This window comes from Orycteropus afer, unplaced genomic scaffold, assembly GCF_000298275.1.
Source record: "Orycteropus afer afer isolate SDZICR_OR568_19922 unplaced genomic scaffold, OryAfe1.0 scaffold00056, whole genome shotgun sequence".
NCBI classification, from domain to species: domain Eukaryota; kingdom Metazoa; phylum Chordata; class Mammalia; order Tubulidentata; family Orycteropodidae; genus Orycteropus; species Orycteropus afer.
The window spans coordinates 9,119,353-9,130,662 of NW_006921643.1; positions in this window are offsets into that span (position 1 = coordinate 9,119,353).

An 11,310-nucleotide genomic window follows, 5' to 3' on the forward strand; every position below is an offset into this window, starting at 1 on the left:
ATGGTGTACCAGTCGCTGGGACTAATTGTTTCCATGAATTTGGGTTTTCTTCATTCTTCTTTGCTCTGGACGAGGAGAGACCCATTGTTGCATCTAGATGACAGCTTGCTAGCTTTTAAGATCCCAGTCGCTACTTGCCAAAGTAGGAGGTGGAACAATGTTTTGTATAGTATGTTATGCCCATTGAGCTTGATGTCCCCTGCAACTATGGTCCCAAGCCCTTGCTGGGTATTATTAAATTTTTAGCACCTTGCCAACTAGAAAAATTATCCCATTTTTACTTTAATATGTTATTTTTCTGATTACCGTTAAGGCTGAACACTTTTTTTTTTTTTTTTAAATAGTAAGTTATTTGTGTATATTTTTGTGAATTGCTGTTTATAACTTTTATTCATTTTCCTGTTGGGGTACTTGTCTTTCTCTTACTGATTTGTAAGGCCTCTCTTCATTGTAAAAGTATTAGCAAGTATGATGAGACTTTGCCTTGCTTACTTTGGACATGTCATCAGGAAAGAGTAGTGTCTAGAAAAGAACATCAAGGTTGGTAAAGTAGAGGGTCAGGGAGAATGAGGAACACCTTCAATGAGACTGACTGACACAATAGCTGAAACAATGAATTCAAACATACCAACTCATTGCTACTAGGACTGGGCAACATTTCATTCTGCTGTATATAAAGATTGCCTTGAGTCAGAGCTGACTTAAGGCAACTAACACAGTATTAAAAATGTCTTAGTGTCCAAATAATAATAATAAAAAAAAAACCAAACTCACTACCGTCAAGCCAAGTCGTGTCCAACTCATAGTGACCCCTTCTTTGGTTTCTGAGGTGGTATCACTACAGAAGTAGATTGCCTAATCTTCCTTCCTAGGAGTGGCTGGTGGTTTGAACTGACAGCCTTCTGGTTAGCAGTCGAGTGCATTAAGCACTACGCCACCAGAGCTTCCAGCCAGGCTGTTACCTTACAGATGAGTTACCTATAGCCTAGAAGGGTCACTCCCAGAGCCTATTGGGCTGATTGAAGGCAGAGCCTTGACTTGAAGCTGGGCCCTACACAGCTTTGTTGTGTGAAACTTCTCTGTCTCTTCTCCCAGGCTCCCAAACACTCCCTGTAGGCATTTGGTGGCTCTATGATGAGTGTTTTTATTCCAGCCACCCTACTAGAAAGCAAAATCTGCTTTAAAGCTGTGTTACAAGTTTTTCCAGAATTTCCAGTTTTTCAGAATCCACCTGTTCCCCTTGCCCCCAGCAATTACCCTTTGAATTTCCCAATCTGCAGCTTCCTTTGAACCATAGAGTCCCTGGGTCCAGAGGGATCTGCTGCCTGGGGGTCCTCTGGTTTCTTGGGTAGAGGCAGGGTAGAATCCTTCCCCTGACCTTGGGTCCAACTTCCCTGAGAGAGTTTCCTCTCCTCACTCAAGTATATGACATAGCAACAGGTCAATTAGGCTGTTGATTCTCTCCTTCTCTGAAAGGTTCATTCTTTTAAATATGTTCATACATTTTCTCTTACCTCTCTCTTTCCTGAAAGAATGAAGTTAAAGGCTCAGCTTGCTAAATTTAGCTCTTGCTGACGCACTGGCCATCTCTCTAGCAGTCTCCTCGCGTCTCAGTGTTTCTCTTAGCCTTGGTTTTTTTTTTTTTTTTGCCAGTAGATGAACACCATCACATCCTATATAATATTTAGCTCTGAGATGTTTCCAGATGGGAAATGCGTTTCTATATTTTCATAGCCATGTTCTCTGCATGAATGGACTGTCGTGAAGCTGGGGACTGGCAGCCAGTGGGCCAGGTAGGGGGGCTGGCAGCTGGCCTATGAGAGGTAGAGAGCCACAGGGTGGTAGTGGTGGGGAGACCAAGGCAGTCATTGTCAAATGTTTGCTTGTGGTGGTGGTGGTGGGGTGGCATGAGGAGGAGTGATTTTTTTTTAAGAGATCTGATGATGGGATTTGACAGGCACATGACATGAATGGAGGATTTTTAGGAAGGGAGGTTCTTCTACTCAAAAAAAGCCTAAATATCCAGGCAGTAGTCACTGGGTGGGTATGTTGAAATGCCAGTTTGGAAGTGACCTGGTGTCAAGCAGGCCTGGGTTCAAATCCTTGCACCATCAACTCACTAGCTGTGAAATCTTGAACTCATTGGTTATTCTCCCAGTGTCTGCTTCCTTGGCTATGAAATGTTCTTACTACTTGCATTTAAGTTGGCCCTAGATACACGGCAGCCCCACGTACTATGAATGGGTTTGGACCATTGTGATCCATAGGGTTTTCATTGGCTGACTTTTCCAAAGTAGATCTCCAGGCCTTTCTTTCGAGTCTCTCTTAGTCTGGAAGCTCCACTGAAACATGTTCAGCATCATAGCAACACAGCAGCCTCCAGTGACAGACGAGGGTGGGTGGTGACTGTGCATAAGGTGCATTAGCTGAGAATTGAGCCCAGATGTGGAAGCTGAGAATTCGACCACTGAACCACCACTGCCCCATTGGCTATGAAATGGAATGGAAAAATAAGGCAAATGTTTATTATTTCTCATTTGCTAGGTACTGCTTATTGGGAGCTCTGGTGGTGCAGTGCCTAAGGCATTTGACTGCTAACCAGAAGGCTGGTGGTTCAAACCTACCAGCCATTCCTCGGAAGGAAGGTTGGGCAATCTACTTCCAAAGTGATGCTGCCTCAGAAACCCAAGGAGGGGTTGCTATGAGTCAGATTCGACTCCACGGCAGTGGGTGCTATAAGCATTTAATATGCATTACCTCATTTAATCTTCACAATGAAATGAAGCAGGTATGTTATTATGTTTGTTTTACAGAAAAGTAAACTGAGGCTTTAATAAATCTAATTGTTTGAGTGTTGACAGCACACAAATAGAGATTGGCAGTCATGTACTTAAAATGCCAGCATAGGGCTTAGGAATTACTAAGTGCTTGATAAATGTAGTTGAACATTTTTGTCAAAGTGCTTTGGGGAGAATTGGAGCTGTCCAGTGTGCCTGAGCCCAGCCAGGCTCTGTGGAGGGGCTCAGACGGGACTGTTCCCAAAAGAGAAGCAAAATCCCAAAGCATTCATCAGCCGAGGGCAGCTGCCTGCTGTGGGGGTGCTGGCAGAGGCCCCTCATTCTGCCCTCTAGGGTAGCTCCGTCATGAGTGAGAAACAGGAAACCATTTGCCCCAGCCCTTGATGGCCACTAGCAAGACACAGCTAGGGGAAATGCCCAACTGTTTGTGGCCAACAGAGGCTTGTTCAGAGGTGCTTCTTACTGGTGCTGCAGTGTTTTTTGCTGTGTGCCTGCTGAGCACAGATTTCAGCTTGATTTTTACAACTGCGAGATAGATATCCTTCCCCTCAGCATATAACTCCAAGAGCATAAGTAATGTCCAAACACAGTCAGGAAGTGACAAAGCAGGGAAAGTGACAAAATCCAGGTCCATGCACTCTGCTCTTGTAGGCACCCTGGAGAACCAAAGAAGTTGACCTAAGCTTGGGGAGAACTCGTGTAGGCAGGGCTGAGGCACCGGGACATAGTGGGTAACAGCATGGCCTTTCAAATCCTGGCTCTGCCACTTCTTAACCGTGTGAGCATGGAAAGTGACTTAACCTCACCAATCCCTATTTCCCCCTCTGTACAATGGGGAGTGTTGTAATGACTCACAGGCAGAGTGTGATAATGACATGAGAAAAAATGTGTAAAGCCCTTGGTACAGGACTTGGCACATAATAAACCCACTGGTGTTGAGTTGATTCCTATGTATAGTGACACTGCAGTATTCCATAAATGGTGGCTCTTGTTACCTGGGGATTGTTAGTCATTCATATCTTGTCCAATTGACCTCCTTCTTGGTCTGTAAATAAATGTAGTTGAACATTTTTGTTCATTTTAGGGAGGGCCGACTCTGGAAGGCATAGTCTCTTAGACATAGGAGGGGTCTTTAGCTTTATTTGTCAGTGCTGAGATGTGTTCTGGGAGCTGTTGATCAGAACATAGCCATCGAAGTTTGGGAAGATGAAGGGGAGAGGCCAAATCTTGTTCACTGCTCCCAGAGTGGTCCAACTTTATACTTCCTAGCAGTAGTGAGGTAATGCCTAAGGCATTTGACAACTAAACTACTAACTAGAAGGTTGGTGGTTCAACCCACCAGCCACTCCATGGAAGGAAGACTGGGCACAATACAACCTATGAAAGTAAAGATTACTGCCTCAGAAACCCAATGCTATGAGTCAGAATCGACTTGATGGCAGTGAGGTGTTTTTTTTTTTTTTTTTTTTGTAGCAGTAGTTCAAAAGGAGAGGCCAGAATAGGGACTCAGCTGGACCTAGTGGTACCTCTTGAGCGAGCCCAGCCCAGCAGACTTGTGCAGCGTCTAGGGTTACTGGAAATGAAGGGACAGGGGAGTTAGGGTCTTCCCTAGTCTCCAGTCTAACCTTTCACATCAGGCTGCCCAGATGCAGAACCTGTTTTCAAAGACACCCAAAATAACCACTTCCTCTCCCTGTAAAACATTAGTTGCCATTTTCTCTTCTAAAACTAGGGTAATCTCAGCACCTACTTCATAGGGCTGTTATGAGGATTAAATGCTAATTAATGTACAGAAAGCTCTTTGCCTACTATTTCATATACAGTAAGTGCCCACATTCTGTCATCATTAATTTGTTGATTCAGGTATTATTTTAGGTTCAGAGGTCACAGTTAGGAACAAAACAAAGTCCTACCCTCTTGGAGGTCACATTTGAGTGGGGAAGATGGAGAACATGTAAGCAAACAGATGTGAACATCATATTGGATGGTGAAGAAAATGTGCCTCGGTGGCACAGTGGTTAAGCACTTGGCTGCTAATCAAAAGAGAAGGGGGTGGTTTGAACCTACCTGGTGGCGCTGCAGGAGAAGGACCTAGTGATCTGCTCCTTTAAAGATTACAGCCTAGAACAATCTGTAGGGTACTTCTACTCCATCACATGGGGTCACTATGAGTCAGAATCAACTTGGCAGTACCTAAAACCAACAACAGTGAAGAAAACAAAGCAGTGGAAGAGGATCAAGAAGTTTTTTGGGGTGTCCAGGAAAGCTCCTCTCAGGAGGTGACAGATGGACAGAGGCCTGAGGGAAGTGATGATGCCAACCAAGAGGATGCCTTGGGTGGGGACCATTCCAGGCAGAGGCCCTGGTATGGGATAGAACTTGGTACACGTGAGTGTGAGAGACAAGAAGACCCGCACGAGCAGGCTGGAGCGTAGGTGAGGAATGAGGCCAGAGTGGAAGCTATGAACCCAGATCACCTAGGGCCTTACCGTGACTAAGCAATTGTCGTTCTTGATTTCTCTAATCAGAATCAGCTGCTCCTTCCCTGTGCTATTCTTGCGTCATGTGCCCAGGCAGCCTTTGTAGCAAGGATCACACTGTGTTAGGACTGTGTGTCTCTTTTACCAGTATCCTGTCAGCTCCTCACTCCAGGGACCATGCCTTTTTTTGCTGACACCCAACATCTAGCACGGATTATGTGCTTCATATATTTGTAAATGAATTTTAGTGATAATAGATGTTCTTTTATTGGGGCTTATCTGTGACTCATCACTGTAGTAAGCATTTTATGATTAATCATCTATTCCTTATATCTCTCCATCCCCCGCCATACCCTCAAAAGTGCTGTTCTCATTTTAAATTGGTAGATAAGATAGACAGTCACCATCGAGTTGACTTTGACTTGATGTCTACAACAGAGCAAAATCATGCAGGTCCTGTGTCATCCTCACGATCCCTGGCATGTTCCAGTCCATTGTTGTGGCTATCGTGCTAATCCTTCTAATGAGGGTCTCTCTCACTCTTATTGGCCCTCTGCTTCACCCAACACAATTTCTTCCTCTAACGATTGCTCCCTTCTGATGATGTTTCCACAGCAAGCAAGTCAGACAATATTCTGTTGTGATCCATAAGGTTTTCAACTGGCTAATTTTTAGAAGTAGATAGCCATGCCTTTCTTTCTATTGAGTCTTCTTTGCCTGGAAGCGCCACTGATACCTGTCCACCATGGGTGACCCTGCTGGTGTTTGACATACTGGTGGCATTGCTTCTAACATCATAGCAACATACAAGCCACCACAGTGTGACAAACTGACTGATGGTGGTAAGTTTCCGTTTTATAGAGAAGGAAATCAGCTGGCTCTTGAGGCTGTCATGTGCCCCAAGGATGCATAGCTACGAATTTGCTAAGGTGGAATTTGAATCCAGGACTTGTTGTTGTTGTTATGTGCCGTCAAGTCAAACCTGAATCATAGCGACCCCTCCTTGGGTTTCTGAGGCAGTATCACTACGGAAGTAGGATTGCGCAACCTTCCTTCCGAGGAGTGGCTGGTGGATTTGAACTGCCAGCCGTCTGGTTAGCAGGCAAGTGTCTTAGCCACTATGCTACCAGAGCTCCCCCAGGACTTGTAGTGCGTTATTTTCAACTCTGACAAAGCTGGAAGGTCTGCTGCATTCAACTGTTTAGTTGAGGGGCTGTGGCTGTGCCCACCACTCCCAGGGCTGAGGTGTTCACTGGCGAGGGTCCTGGCATCAGTCAGTCTTCCTGGTCCCTCAGCAATCACTTTGCATCCCTGCCTGTCTGAAGCATCCCCTGGAGCCCGAGGGGCCTGTCCCTCGGACCTCCTCACAGTTTCATAATCCACAAATGGAAAAGTGGTACTTAAAACGAATTTATTCAGGTGGGAGCTGTGTAAGACATGAAAATAAGGCTTTTGAGCGGCTGCACATAAACTTGAGTGTAAATGAAAAGCTTTTTATTTGGTTTCTGAGCCAGACTTTGAGAAGCCAGTGGGCCGTGTGGTCTGGAAGCGCACGTTATGGGCAGTGGGTCGGAACAGGGGCCACTTTGAATGGCGAGGAGGGAGAATTGCTGCTGCGGAGCTGGAGCAGCCAAGAGGCTGGGATGTCAATAAACGCAGTCAGGACACAGAAAGCCTTTTCCAAAGAGATGGGGGGCGGGTGGTAGGAAAGGCAGTGCCTCACTCCCTGCGTATTTGAGAAGGAAAATGCTTGAGGTAACCCATGTTGGCAGCTTTTATAGCTTCCTCCCAATAATGTGCTGGGCAGACCCTGAACAGGCTAATGTTTTATTTTCAGGTAACGAAGCCGAGTGGACCAGGGGCAACTCTCCAGCATGGCTTGCTTGGGGCACTGCCCATGGAGCAAGGCAGGATTGCCTCCTCTGGGGCTGCGAGACAGCTCTCCTGCCTGCTGGCCAACCACAGGGCTGGGACAGGATCCTTGGCTCCCTCTGGGTGCTTGTTTGGCTTGTCACAGTCCTTAAACATACTGTCCCTTTATGGATGGTGCCAATGAGCAAGGCGGAGGACGGCTGAGGGAAGGAAGCCACTCTGGGAAGGAAGGCCGCTGGTCCCTGCTGCCTAAATGTTGCTGATTGTGTACAGTGCAGGAACCATAGTGTGGGGAAACCACTGAAAAGTTCTTTGTACCTTTGCTTGCCTCTTGCGCAGTCACTTTCCATGACTAGATTTAACCTGCATTTATATTCTCTTTGGTAATATGCACATATGCACATGTATTTAGATAGGAGATTATGCACATGATTAAAAATTTGAATCCATTTTGTTGGTGACCTGCATGGATGAGTTAAGCAGTGTTTTCTTGAGAGCAGTGGGCTGGGGGAAATCACCCAGTGACCCTACTTTGAGATACCAGCAAAGCTCTGAAAAGTTCCATTAGATGAGGATTTGATCTGCTATGATCTATTATCAACTCCTCCCTGTTTTCACCTAGTATTATAGGAAACATGCTATATGCATTTAAAATGCTTCTAAATACAGGTATGTGTGACTTAATATCCATAATACATTCTGTAAAATAGACTCTGAGTCATGGTGACCCCACACACCACAGAAGGAAACACTACCTGGTCCTATACCATGCCCGAGATTAGTTGCAGATCAGACTATTGTGAATCACAGTGTTCTCATTGGTTGATTTATGGAATTTTCTTCCTAGTCTGTCTTAGTCTGGAAGCTCCACTGAAACCTGGTCGGCCTCAAAGCTACACACACATTTCTACTGACAGGTGTTGACTGTGCACTTACCCATATTTATTGTAGAAAAATTGGGAAATAAGTATCAGCAATCCTACCTTCCTGGGGATAATTACTATTGCTCTTTCAAAAGGAGCCCTGATGGTGCAATGGTTAAGTACTTGGCTGCTAACTGATAGGTTGGTGATTTGAACTCAACATCCATTACTCCATGGGAGAAAAGACCTGGTGGTATGCTCTTGTAAAGATTTCAGTGTAGGAAACCCTATGGGGCAGTTCTAACCCTATCCTATAGGGTCAGAATTGACTTGAAAGCACAGAGCAACAATATGCTCTTCCAGACTCTTTCCTAATGAGTATATATTCATGTAAAATAAATATAACTAGTGCTGATTAACATTTGAGTGGTACTGTTTACCTGCACTTTACACATATGGACTAATTTAATTCTCAAAAATCTAATAATTAGTTTTATTATTAGACCCATTGCACAGATGGGAAAGCTGAGGTCCAGAGTGATTAGGCAGCTTTCTTAACCTCACATGGGTAAGTAGCCAAGCTAGGGTACAATGACTTTAGACACCAGTTTACCTGGAGTTAGGCCAAACTTCACAGGTTAAGAGCACAGTCCACCACATGACTGTTCTCACTTCATTTACCAGCTGTAAGCTTAAAAGTCCCCAGGCCATCCTCACTTCTAACCAACCCACTGCCATCCAGTCGATTCTGATTTGTAGCAACCCCAAAGGGTTTCCAAGACTGTAAATCTTTATGGAAGCACACTACCTCATCTTTTTCCTTCAGAGCAGCTGGTAGGCCTGAACCACTGACCTTTTTGCTTAGCAGCTGAATGCCTTAGCCACCGCACCACCAGAGCTCCTTCACTTCTAACCAGCTGGCTACAGATTTTGGAGTTCTCATTATCCCCTGAAGTTTGATAATTCAGAACTCAGGAAAACACTATAGCTATTGATTACAGTTTTATTATAGCAAAAGGATACAACTAGTCAAAGGGAGAGACATACAGAGTGTGTCTGGGAGAATTTCAGATGCAAAGCTTCTGTTGTCCCCAGGGATGTGTCACCTTCCCAGCCAGGAAATCTACATTAGTACCATACTATTAACACAGGTTGTGTGCTTGTTATTAATGTTAAATTTTAAGTAAACACTTAAAATATATCACACTTTTGACAGTTTAGTTTGGTAGTTCAAAGTGGAGGTAGTTCAGGCCTCTCCAGGTCTCTGAGAGGTAAACACTATTATTAGCTTCATTCAATATGTGAGAGATTGGAGGTCTACAGAGATTAAGTCATTTGCTCAAGGTCACACGGCTATAGTAAGTGACTGAGCGGGATCGTAACCCTTCTGATTCTAAAACACAGTTTCTAAAACCCACACACCTCAACATCTCTTCTGTTTGTTGCTATTCAGGGTGCCAAAGCCAAATCCCACTGCTGTGAGTAGATTCCGACTCATAGTGACCCCCATAGGGGTTTCCAAGGCTGTAAATCATTTCGGGAGCAGTTGATGGGTTCAAACTACTGGCCTTTTGGTTAGCAGCCCGATGCTTTAACCATGGCACTTTATCAGAACTCCTTTATTCAGGGTGAGGTTCTGCATATTAATACCTGCTGCTGTAGAGTCAATTCTGACTCATGGCGACCCTATACGTGTCAGAGTAGAACTGTGCTCCACAGGGTTTTCAATGGCTGTAGCTTATTGGAAGGAGCCTTGATGGTACAGTTGTTAAGGGCTCAGCTGCCAATTAAAAGATTGGTGGTTTGGACTCAGCAACTGCTCTGTAGGAGAAAGATGTGGCAGCCTGCTTCTGTAAAGATTTATAGCCTTGGAAACCCCATACAGCAGTTCTACACTGCCCTATAGGGTCACTGTGAGTTGAAGTCAACTCAGTGGCACAGGGTATGGAATCTTACCAAAGTACATCACTAGGCCTTGTTTTCTGTGACACCACAGGTGGATTCAAACTGCCAAGCTGAGTGCAGTTTGCACCACTGCATATATTAGTCAAAACTCACCAAAGTCACTGCTATCAAGTCAATTCCAACTCATATCAATCCCCCATTGGATTTCTAAGGCTGTAAATCTTTATGGAAGCAGATTGCCTCATCTTTCTTCTGCAAAGTGGCTGTTGGGTTCAAACCACCAAACTTTTGGTTAACAGCCATATGCCCTAACAACTATACCACCAGAGCTCCATATCAGTGGGTGTGTGTTTATCTGTGCACAGGCACACCAAACCCAGATATTTTCCCCACCCTCTGAAGTCTCTTCTAGACTGGAGAATGCTGGAGCTAGAGAGGAAGTTTTAGTAGAGGGGAATCAGGCCAGCTCAGTGGTCCATCTGCTGTGTCCTGTGTTGGCCCAGTCCCTAGGGCTCTAGGCCATGTTCTTCCATAAATCCTTTTCTTGATTACCTTTCCCTGAGTCTCCTCCAGTCCCTTCTTCCCTTATTTGTTGACTTCAGCTGCCTGGAGGCTTTCCATCAGTCCTCTGAGTCAGCTCCAGTCCAGGCAGTGGTGGGCTGAGTCTCAGCCTCCTGGGCTTTTCTACCCTTCTATCCTTCTCCAATTCTCCAGCCTCTGTGCCTCTCAGCCAGTCACCAAAACTATAGTGAAGAAAATAGGAGGACAATTTCTCTAAAGTCTCACCCAGAGGAAGAGATATTTTTACTCCCACCCCAGCCAGTCCTTCTCTTTTGCTTCCTTCTCTTCTATCTAGGAGCTCTGGTTGAGTGGTGGATAAGGCATTTGGCTGCTACCCACAAGGCCAGCAGTTCAAACCCACCAGACACTCTACAGAAGGAAGATGGGGCGATCTACTTCCATAAAGATTTACAGCCTCAGAAACCTGATGGGGGTCGCTATGAGTCGGAATTGACTCGATGGCAGTGAGTTTTTTTTTTCCGTCTATCTTCATTCATGGCTGAAACCACCAGCTCAATCCACTATTGTAACCTGAAAAGAAGAAAAAGGTCAACTGCCCCTGCCTTCCCAGATACAGCATGTACTGTCAGGTCAAGTGGTGGGATTAAAACTCCTGTCTCTTTAAGAATTTGGGGTCCAGGCTGGTTTACTGGTTTACCCCTGCAGTAGCTCTGCCCAGGCTTTTACAAGATTTCTACAGAGAGCTGTGGGAATGCAGAGTCTTTTCCAGACCCCCATAAACCCTGTCTTCAGAAATCCCAGATAGACCTGCCATGCTTAGTTGATCTAACAGTTGAGTGTATGTGTATGTGTGTGTGTGTGTGTGTGGCT